Here is a 10,271-nt window from a genome sequence, read left to right as displayed (position 1 = left end):
CTTGCCCAGGGCCACACAGCTGGTAAGTGTCTGAGGCCCTTGTTGAACTCAGGGAGATGAGTCTTCCTAATTCCAGGTCCGGTGTCCTATCCACTGAGCCAGGGAGGTAATGCAGCTCATGCCTTAATAGGAAGCAGTATGGTCTAGTTGAAAATGCCAAACACAATGAATCATAAGCTCTCAGTTCAAATCCCAGCTCTGATCAACCATAGGCAAGTCCCTTAGTCTCTCTGGGTCTTAGTATTCTCATCTGTAAAATGATAGAGATGCACTAAATGAATGACCTCTAAGGGCCCTTCCAGCTCTAAATCTTTCATCCTGTGGTTGTATATGATTGCCCCACAGTCCTTTCCATTCATACAGTATTGTCAATAACATATTTTATCTGACTTCTTATGTACAAGTTATCAGTGGCACCATACAGGAGTTCCTTGTGTAGACCACCTGTCCTTCCATTTTTCTGTCAGTTATTTGCAATTTTAATTCTTCTAAGATGACCAAATTCCATGATTTGTAGCTCTGTAGCACCATCCCCATAAGAAATAGGCTTTTGTAATAACCTTATAAAATAGTAATCATCTTCTGAAATATTTTAGGTAGAAAAGCACTTAGTTAGATATTAATTATTTAAATTTCACACATAGAAACTTATAAATCTCACTTGGGCCCTGGATTTGGATTGTAACATTTAAGGAAGAAGGTCCCCGGACAAACTATGACTCAGAAAGATTTCCTTCTGTCACAGCTGGCAGCCAGAGACTGGGGATTTGGAAGGACTCCAAAGGCTCTAATTATGGAATATGTGAGGAAAACCAGCCCTATAGTAGATCGTGTAGGCAACTGAGTTCAGAGAATTTCAAGTCAGCAAACTCTTATTAAGTGCCCACTCTGGATAGGGTACTGCTCTAGTCTCGGGGCAACTAGGTGGTGTAATGTCTAGAAGATTCACCTTCCTGAGTTCAAATCCAGTCTCAAACACTTACTAGCTGTGTGACCCTGGGCCAGTCACTTAACCTTGTTTATTTCAGTTTCCTCATTTGTAAAATGAGCTAGAGAAGGAAATGGCAAACTATTTCAGTATCTTTGTCAAGAAAACTCCAAAAGGCATCACAAAGATTCAGACATGACTGAGAAACAGCTAAAAAATAATTGCTTTTGTCACTGGTAATACAAGTATGAAAAATCCTTGTTCTCAAGGAACTTAAAATATAGTATTAAAGAAGACATAGATACATTATTATAACATAAAATATTTTGTGACAAGTACATACAGGAGATGAGAGAGGGAAAGATGAGAGATAGAGGAATGAAGATACTTTTAGTCATAGGAGGAGAGTAAGAAATTAGAAAGTTTTCCTGGAGGAAGTATTATTTAAGATATATACACAAGTCTATATGTACACACATACATACACACATGTACATATACATATATAGAAAAAGTTTTCTTCCACATATGTGTAGACACATATATGTAAGTGTATATAAATATGTGTACATATATTTGTGCACCTATGCATGCCACTTAACCCTATTGACATCAGTTTCCTCATCTGTAAAATGAGCTAGAGAAGGAAATGGCAAATCACTCCAGTATATCTGCCAAGAAAACTCCAAATGGGGTCACGAAGAGTCAGATGTAAAAACAACCAAAGAACAACAATGGAATGAGTGAGATAACTTTGCCAATCCTCTCACTATCAATATCAGGTGAGGCCCACTGAAGGAGTTTGCCACTGTTATGGCGGGGCATCCAAATGGAAGATGGATTTCATCTAAATAGTAAGGTCTTCTACATGATGCTTCTGTTTGGAGATGACACTGGGTTGACAGCATGAAATACTGGAACATTGCAGAGCCTCCTAAATGAGATCCATAATTGCTTAAAAGGGTTTGGCCTAACATTGCACACAGGGGGAAAAATGCAGAAAGATAAAGAATGTCTACTGCCAGACTGATAGGCATTTGGATGGGTAACTCATAGAGTTGGCCCATCGGTACATGTACCTTGGACAGGCATTGCAGATGAACAGTTAAATGGGCCCAGAAGTGAATAGAGGAAGAGAAAATAGAGGATTATATTTGGAAAACATGTAGCACTTTTAATGACCGCAAATTCCTTTCTGAAACAAAGGTCCATCTTTTCAACACCACTATTTTTTACATCTGTTTTCTTCTCTTTTAAAATTTAATTTAATTTTTCAAATTGAAAAAAAAAAAGTTTTATCTACCTAATACCTTCTACCTCTCCATGGTGGGGGGCGGGGAAGTAAAACAGAGCCCTTGTAACAAATACGTATATTTGAGCAAATAAATTCCCACATTGGTTGTCATGTCCATAAGTACATCTCAACCTGCATTTTGAGTCCAGTACTTTTCTGTCGCGGGATGGGTAGCATGGTTTATCATTAGTACAAAGAATTAAAGTAACTATCATGTTCAGGAATGCCCTCCCCCCAAAAATACCTGTTTCTTCCTATATCATATTATATTTCATTCATTTTATGTCACAATCATAAGTAGATTGGTTGAAGGAAATGGGCATGTTTATAGTCTGACTAAGAGAAAACCCAGTGGGGACAAGAGAGATGTCTTCAAATATTTGAAGGGCTATCATGTCCTGGTTGGCCCCCAGAGGGCAGAACCAGGAACAAAGGGTTGGAGGTATCCGAGAAGCACATTTACGCTTGATGTCAGGAAAACTTTCTAACACTGAAAGCTACACAAAGTGGGATAGGTTGCCTTAAGATGTGAAGGTTCCCTATTGTTGGAAGTCAAGCAGTAGCTGGAGGAAGAGTCTCGAATATGTCATAATGTATATTCCTTTTAGGTATGGGTTTGGCTGTTGGATGGCTCATTGAATAGAGTGCTAGGACTGAAGTCATGAAGACCTGGGTTCAAATCCAGCCTCAGACACTCACTAACTGTGTGACCCTGGAAAAGTCACTTAATCTGTTTGCTGAAGGAAATGGTTAACCACTTCAATTTCTGGTTAACCACTGCTACACAGGGTCATTAAGGGTGGGACATGGCTGAACAACAAATGCACCTGACTAGAATGTAGTTGAGGTTCCTTCTAACTCTAAATTCTGAGAAGCTCTAGCTAAGGTTAATTAAGCTCATTTAGTACTTCAGCACCATCTGATCTTGCATCTTGGACCTTGATTTAAAAGCCCTCCAGCACGGACTTAAAATAATTAGAAATAGCATTTCCTCTGTTGTGATTTGCATTATTAATAGGAATAATGTAATTTTAAATAGTTATTTTGTGTATGAAAGCTCCCCCAGCACACATCTGTTCTGTTCTGAGAAGTTATACCTGCAGCTTAGTGTATACACATGGGAACAAAGTACATTGTAGTTTAGAAATAGCAATTGTAAGCTTGGATAGGAACAAGGAAAGATAACCAAAACAATGATAGCTGTTCAGAGACTATTTGAATAATCAGGAGGTTGTCTCCATCTGCTCTGGGGCTGTTTTAACCCAAAGATAAAATTATGTGAACTCAGAAGGACTCAAGTATTAGTTATAACCGGATAGATTTATTTGGTACATTTCAGCACTTCAGCAAAGTAATAATCACGTGTTAAATGAAGATTTGAGTATTTCATATACTTCTTGATGGGCCTGCTGTCAAGACTGTTATTAGATTGTAATTCTAACAGGTCAGAATCTGATTCATGAAAAATGCCACTTTTTGGCATAAGTGGAAAATATCCCATTTAAACTGAGATCCCAGCTGACCTTAGAATTACAATTAGATGCCTTAAAAAATAGTTATAATTTCATCATTATCAGGAGCTCCCAGGGAGGACCTTCCTCCACCAATGAAGATTGGCACCTTCTCTTCAACGTCTGGTGTTGCTTGGAGACTGAGAGGTGCTGTGATTTGTCCAGGGTCACAGAAGCCAGAAGTAGGCCTTGAACCCAGCTCTTCCTGACCCTGAGAGAAGAGATCCATCAACTATATACTACAGTACCTTTCAGATATATTCTTAGATGAAAGATCTATGCTCTCATCCCAGTTTACATTTCCTCCTTAGACAACCTTCTGGTAAGGACCTTCTTTGAACATAGCTGGCCTGGTGCTCTAACATTGCACATAGAACATTGCCAGGTTATACTTGAAGATTTACAGTTTGAGGAGAACCTGTCTGAGCTGGCCCTCTGCCTTGGAGAACTCCAGGTCAGAATGAGGTATCATAGAACTTTAGTACAGGGAGAGCTATTCTAATTTAGCAATATCTGATTTATCGTGAAATTTCTCAGACCTCTTACTGAAGCCACCTGAAAGCCTGAATTTAAGATTATTTCTTCCAAATACTTTTGAGTGTTTTAGTTCTTAATAAGTTGCTGAGGTTAGTAGCTTCGTTTTATAGATGAAAACAAAACAAAACAAATCTGAGTTATGGAGAGATTAATTAGTTGAAGGAGCTTTGGGACCAACTGTAAGCTTTTCTGCTTGGCATTTAAAGCTGATTACACTCTGGCTCTGTCTTCCTTCCTCATCTCTGCTCTTTGGAATTCCTGATTTCCTTCAGGACCCAGCTCAAATCCACCTTTAACAAGAAGTCTTTCTTCATCTCCCTCCTCCCCATCTCCACCATGTTAATGGTCGCCCACTAAGACTACCTCTCGTTTATTTTATATGTGTTCTACATATACTTATAAATGCACATGTTTCCTCCATAAAGCACATCAATGGCAGAGGCGATTTTCCTTTTATCATTGTATCTCCAGGGCTTAGTACAGCATCTGGCACATAGCAAGTGCTTAATAAATGCTGAATTTGGAATAGCCTTCCATCTCTAAAATTTTATGATTCTAAGATTTTTAGGTCCTATAAATGCACATAAAATATTTTAGAGCCCACATTTTTTCCATTCTTTCTGCCATGAAGGACCTTTCTTTGATAGAGCAATACTTCAGTGCATCTGCTGTCTGATGTATTCCCTTCATTGGTATAAATCAATTGATATATTGATTTAGCCATAAGAAGAAAAAATGATGGTGATGGTAGGGACATATGATAGGTGCCTATACTGGGGCAAATTCTTTAAATTTTCAGTGCTCTAGACAACTCTTTGAGATGATAAGTTGCCAATAAGTTGTCGCCCTGAATTCATAGAAGGAATTTTTTTATCTGGGGGTTTCCTATTCCAACAAAATCACAGAACCTATGCTATGGTAGCTGTCCTCAAGTGTGTGAAGGACTTGTTCTACTTGGCTATAGGCAATGGAACTGGAGCAATGTATGGGTGGGTGGGATGTGCAAAGGAACAAATTTTGACTTGTCAGGAAATTCCAGACAATTGGAACTGTCCACAAGTGAAATGGGCTACCTTGGTAAATAGTGAGCTTCCCATTGGAGGGGAGTGGGGTTCTGGATAACAATTTGCCTGCTGTTGTAGAGAATATTCTGATTCAAGTACAGGTTGGACTAGATGTCCTTCTCAGGTTGCTTCCAACTCTTGAGATTCTGTGTTTTGCTTTCTATTACACAAAAATCCAGGGAACAATCTGGAACAAGAAGAAACAACTTCTGATTTTGTGCACTTTTAAAATCACTGTATTACTAATTACCAGGAGACTTGGCTTCTAGTCCTAGTTTTTTTTAACCGTTAATTAACTATGTGTCCAAGTCACGTAATACCTTCGATCTCTAAAAATTCTATGAGCCCTAAATTTTTTTTTTAAGCAATTGGGGTTAAGTAACTTGCTCAAGGTTACACGGCCAGTTATTTCTGGGTGTGGTGCTGAGTATCTGAGCCCAGATTTGATCCCCAGGTCATCTCGACACTGGAGCCGGTGCTCTTACTTGCTGAGCCACCTGGCCACCTCTGTGCCCTAAATTTTAAATCTTATAAATGGTCGCTCCTCCTAATATGAAGCATATCCTCAATATGTTAATACTTCAATGAATCTGCCAAATCACTAATTTTTTAAAAAATTTTATTCAGTTTGAATTTAAATACAAAAAGAAAAAAAAAGAACATTCTGTGTACAAAGCCAACTCATTAATTTGTGTATTCTCTTCATCACTGCATATCACAACCCAGCCAACCCTTCTTATCCTGTGTGATTTTTTTTTATGTTCTCCCATTGATCCTTCACAATAGATCTTCCCAACATGTAGTATATATATAACAAAATACATAAAATAGTATACTTTTCTATGTGACATAAATTATATGCAAAGCATGGGAGAGCAATGAATGACCTCTTTAAAAACTCAGAAAATATTTTATTATAAAATTAAGTAGCTTTCAAATGTTACTAATTTGAAAATTTTTTTTCTGGTGTTGATCTCAGTGTGCTTTGTCAATACTACCTCAGTTATCAAAAACTTGGGTATTCATCAACCTCATCTACTTGGATAGAATAAATTGAGAAACAGGAATTAAACAACAAAAAAGACCTCTGAGTAACCAAAATGTCACAAATTCCATACACTGAAATTCATATCCTTTAATCACAGAAAAGCCCATCAAAGCCTTTCTCTATACCTGTTTACTCTTACTATACATTCAACTCTAGCAAGTTTAGTTATTTAGTTCCTAAATCCACAGCAAACTAAAACTAGTCAGGGATATTTAAAGGCAGGCTCACTTGACAACAGTGATATTTGACATCAAGATGTAATGGTTATGGGATTTGAAGATCTTCCATGCCCTTGAACTTGCTGATGTAGCAGGAAGGTATGGGCCAAGAGGAAGCTGGAGCCAAGCTAGAGTGAGTGGAGTGGCTAGAAGCATGGCAGCAGTGGTGGTAGTAGCTCAAACTCCTTTTTTTTTGAGTCAGCCAGAATTTCTGCTAAGGACTCCTGCTGAGGACTGCCAGGGACGGGAACTGCAAGGCAATGGAGCTGCTGGGAGCAAGCTGCAGATGCTGAGCAGTTGCTGTGAATGAAGAGAAGAGGACCTTTGCCTGAAGCAGTCTGTTCTGTTTTGAAGGCTTGAGAATGTGGGTGTTTACTGCATTAACTACATGTGCCAACTCTATAGCTACTGTGATGGCTTTGACTTTCTGGTTTGGGGATTCAGTTTTCTGGTATTTGAATAAATGTTCTAGCTTTGTCCCCCATGTAGAGAGCCTGGTATATTTTGTGATTAATAACTTTATCAGTATATTTATAGTTACTGTTGGCATTGTGAATATTGCATTGTTGATACACAAGAGAGGAGGGAAAAAGCCATAAAAGGCAAATAGGAGAACTCAAAAAGAATAGCCGTTTAGAGACCCTTATTATAATGATTCAGATATCAGTGGCCCTGAGCACAACATACATCTGAACATGTAACGTAGTAATGGCAGTTCATAATGATGACTCTTTAAGTCATTATGTCATTAAGAAAATGTGAAATTTGTGGTGAAGGAAGGGGACGCAGTGTTTGGACTAGGCCACAGTCATGCCATTCTTTGATATTCAAGACTGGCTGGGACTCAATATTGACAAATGGATGACAATTATGAGTGCTGAACAACCTTACAAAATGCCAGCATGATGCCATGCTTTTGAGAAGGAATTCATTGAGTGTGCCCATGGAATCGGTACGACTCAAGCCAAGAAAGAATGCAAACTGGAATATGAGGATTTCATTGAATGTCTACATAGGCAGAAAATGGGAGAATGCTTGGGAATAATCATGAAGCAGAAGGAGAAGCTAATGAAAGAAGGGAAATATACTCCCCCACCTCACCACTCAGGCAAGGAAGATCCAAAGCCTTGACCAGCCAGTGGTGACATTGGGTGGCTTTGTTCTTTATGATGGTATGAAAGTGTACCCTTGTTGTCCCCTGGAAATTTATTTTTCTTAAGACACATATCTCCTTCCAAAGGGTAAAAAGTACAAAAGAGTATAGAAGCCATCCTGCTTTCCCCAGCCCCCAGTTCTCTCTGTACTTTGCCACGAGGACAACCACACCAGACAAGTTGGTGGCAGTGGTTCACCCTCCAGTAAATGATCTGTGATTCTGCCTGTATCTGAAAATAGGCATTTTGGATAGTAAACATTTACCAATGTTAAAAAAAAAGAAAAAATGAAATTCTATTTTCTAGCCTCAGTTTAAGAAAACATGGAAGCATGTAATATATCAGTAAATTTTCCAGCAAAATGCTTAAAATAAAATTTTTGATATTTAAAGGGTACTTAGCTATAAAAAAAAAAAAAACAGACCGTGCAGATTGACTTAGTCCTCAAAAATTCTAAATAGTTGCTTTTACTGTCCTTAAAATTCTGAACTATTCTGAAAATTCTCTTATTTCAGTTAGGCTTTCCATCCTTCTCAATTTTGTATTAAACTTTTTAGCTTACGAATATTTATCAATACATATATATTTTTTCCTTTAATTGCATGAGAAAAATCAACATCTTTATACTTAGACATGGATTATGATTAATCTTTTACTTTTGGTCCCTTCATTGATTTCATATTTACCTTCCAATTTTCCTTTCAAAAATCACTATTTCAAATGCTTCTGCAGAATCTTTCATGTGAATCCATGAGGAAAGGCTTCATCTGAAGTAGAAAAAAAATTACACCTGTGATTTAACCTATTTTTGGTGTGTAAATGAATTCAACTGATCTATCTTTTTCAACTAGAAAAAAAATGACATTGCTTGTAAGTATGGTCTAGGTCAAATCCTTTTAAAATGGAGTCCACAAACCCCCAGGGGATTCATGGATAGATTTCAGTGAGTATGTGAACTTCGATGACAAAAAAAGAAAAAAAAAGCATTTTTATTTTCACTAACTTTTATAATCTGGTGTATTTAAATTTATGCATTTAAAGGCATTATTCTGAAAAGGGGTCCATTGGTTTCACCAGACTCACAAAAAGGATCTCTCTCTCTCTTTCACACACACACACACACACACACACACACACACATTAAGAATCTTTGATCTAGATTAATTCTAATTTGAGTCACTCCATGGATTTCCAAAGAAATACTGCCAATTTCTGGTTAAATTTGGAAAACCTTTCTGCAGGTTAGATGGCCCCTCTCTGGTGAGCCTTATTCCTCTCTTTTAGACTTTCCTGTTTCTTCAAGGTGCCCCAGCATCCTTCTAGACACAGGTTCACAATCTCAGGGTTATCCCTGATTCCTTACTCTCCGTCACCCTGCACATGCAATTGTTGCTATGTCTTGTCAGTTCTAACTCTGCAACATCTCTTGCATCATTTCCCTTCTATCTATTCTCACAGTGATTACTCTCATTCAGGTCATTACTTCTTCCTGTCTTGTCTTCATTATGGGAAGAGCCTCCTAAATTGATCTTCTTACTTCAAGACTCCCTTCTCTCTCTTCCATTCTAGGCAAAGCTGCCTAAGTGATTTTCCTAAACCATGTGTGTGACTCCTTCTTTATTTTAAAATCCAGTAGCTCCCCATGATCTCTAGGGTGAATTATTGACTTTTCAGGCTTCCAGAGCCCTTCAGAACCTGGCTCCAACCTACATTCCCAGCCTTAATACACATGATTCTCTTTCATGCACATTATGAACCAGCCAGACTGACCTCGTTTCAGTGTTTCAGCATGGTTATTTATTCACAATGACTTCTGTCTCTTAGAATCCCTATTCAAATCTCATCTCAATCATCACCTTTTATATGAAGATCTTTCCTCATCTTTCCAGCTACTGGTACCTCTCTTCCACTCCATGCCACATTACCTAATATTTATTTTTTTAGTATACTTACTTATATATGTACATACTTATATAGCATATATGTATGTGTGTATACACATATACATACACATGCTGTTTCCTCTGATAGAAATTAAGTTCCACGAAGGCAGGGCATATTTCATTTTTGTCTGTGTGTCTCCAATGACTAGAACAGAACCTTGTCAAATAGCTGCAATGGTCTTCTAAGTTCATCCAATCCAAACCCTCCATTTTACAGATGAAAAAAAATTTTCCTGGAAAGATTATATTACTTGGCCAAAGTCACACAGTGGGTCCTTTAATTCCAAGTTCAGCTCTCTTTCCACAGTACTGCTTAGCCTATAGTAGGGGCTTTAATGGATGCTCATTGATGGATTGATTGAACAGAGCCACAAAAGAAGGGCAGGCATGGATGGATTGCAATCTGAATTATTAAAGAGGAAGTCCATATTGATGTGATAAAAATTCAGTTGGAATATTTCCGTCTTTGGATTGAGGTCACATCAGGAGATCAGATTAAAGCTGCTTCCTCAGAAGCAAACCTTGTTTGCTGAGCTGTCATAACTTTTATGTTTGACATAACTAGAGAGTTTAC

The 10,271-nt window shown here is 38.0% G+C and overlaps 1 pseudogene; it reads left to right on the top strand.

The window, feature by feature from the left end:
- Positions 1 to 7,366: 7,366 nt before the first annotated feature.
- On the top strand, positions 7,367 to 8,047 carry LOC138151572 (NADH dehydrogenase [ubiquinone] iron-sulfur protein 5-like; annotated as a pseudogene).
- The last annotated feature ends 2,224 nt before the right edge of the window (positions 8,048 to 10,271 follow it).

The sequence above is a fragment of the Petaurus breviceps genome, unplaced genomic scaffold (assembly GCF_028583685.1).
Source record: "Petaurus breviceps papuanus isolate PSGF00001 unplaced genomic scaffold, PetGlider_PUasm1.0 90903, whole genome shotgun sequence".
Lineage (NCBI taxonomy): Eukaryota > Metazoa > Chordata > Mammalia > Diprotodontia > Petauridae > Petaurus > Petaurus breviceps.
Note: the sequence above shows the minus strand (reverse complement) of the source record. Positions and strands in the feature narration are given on the sequence as shown.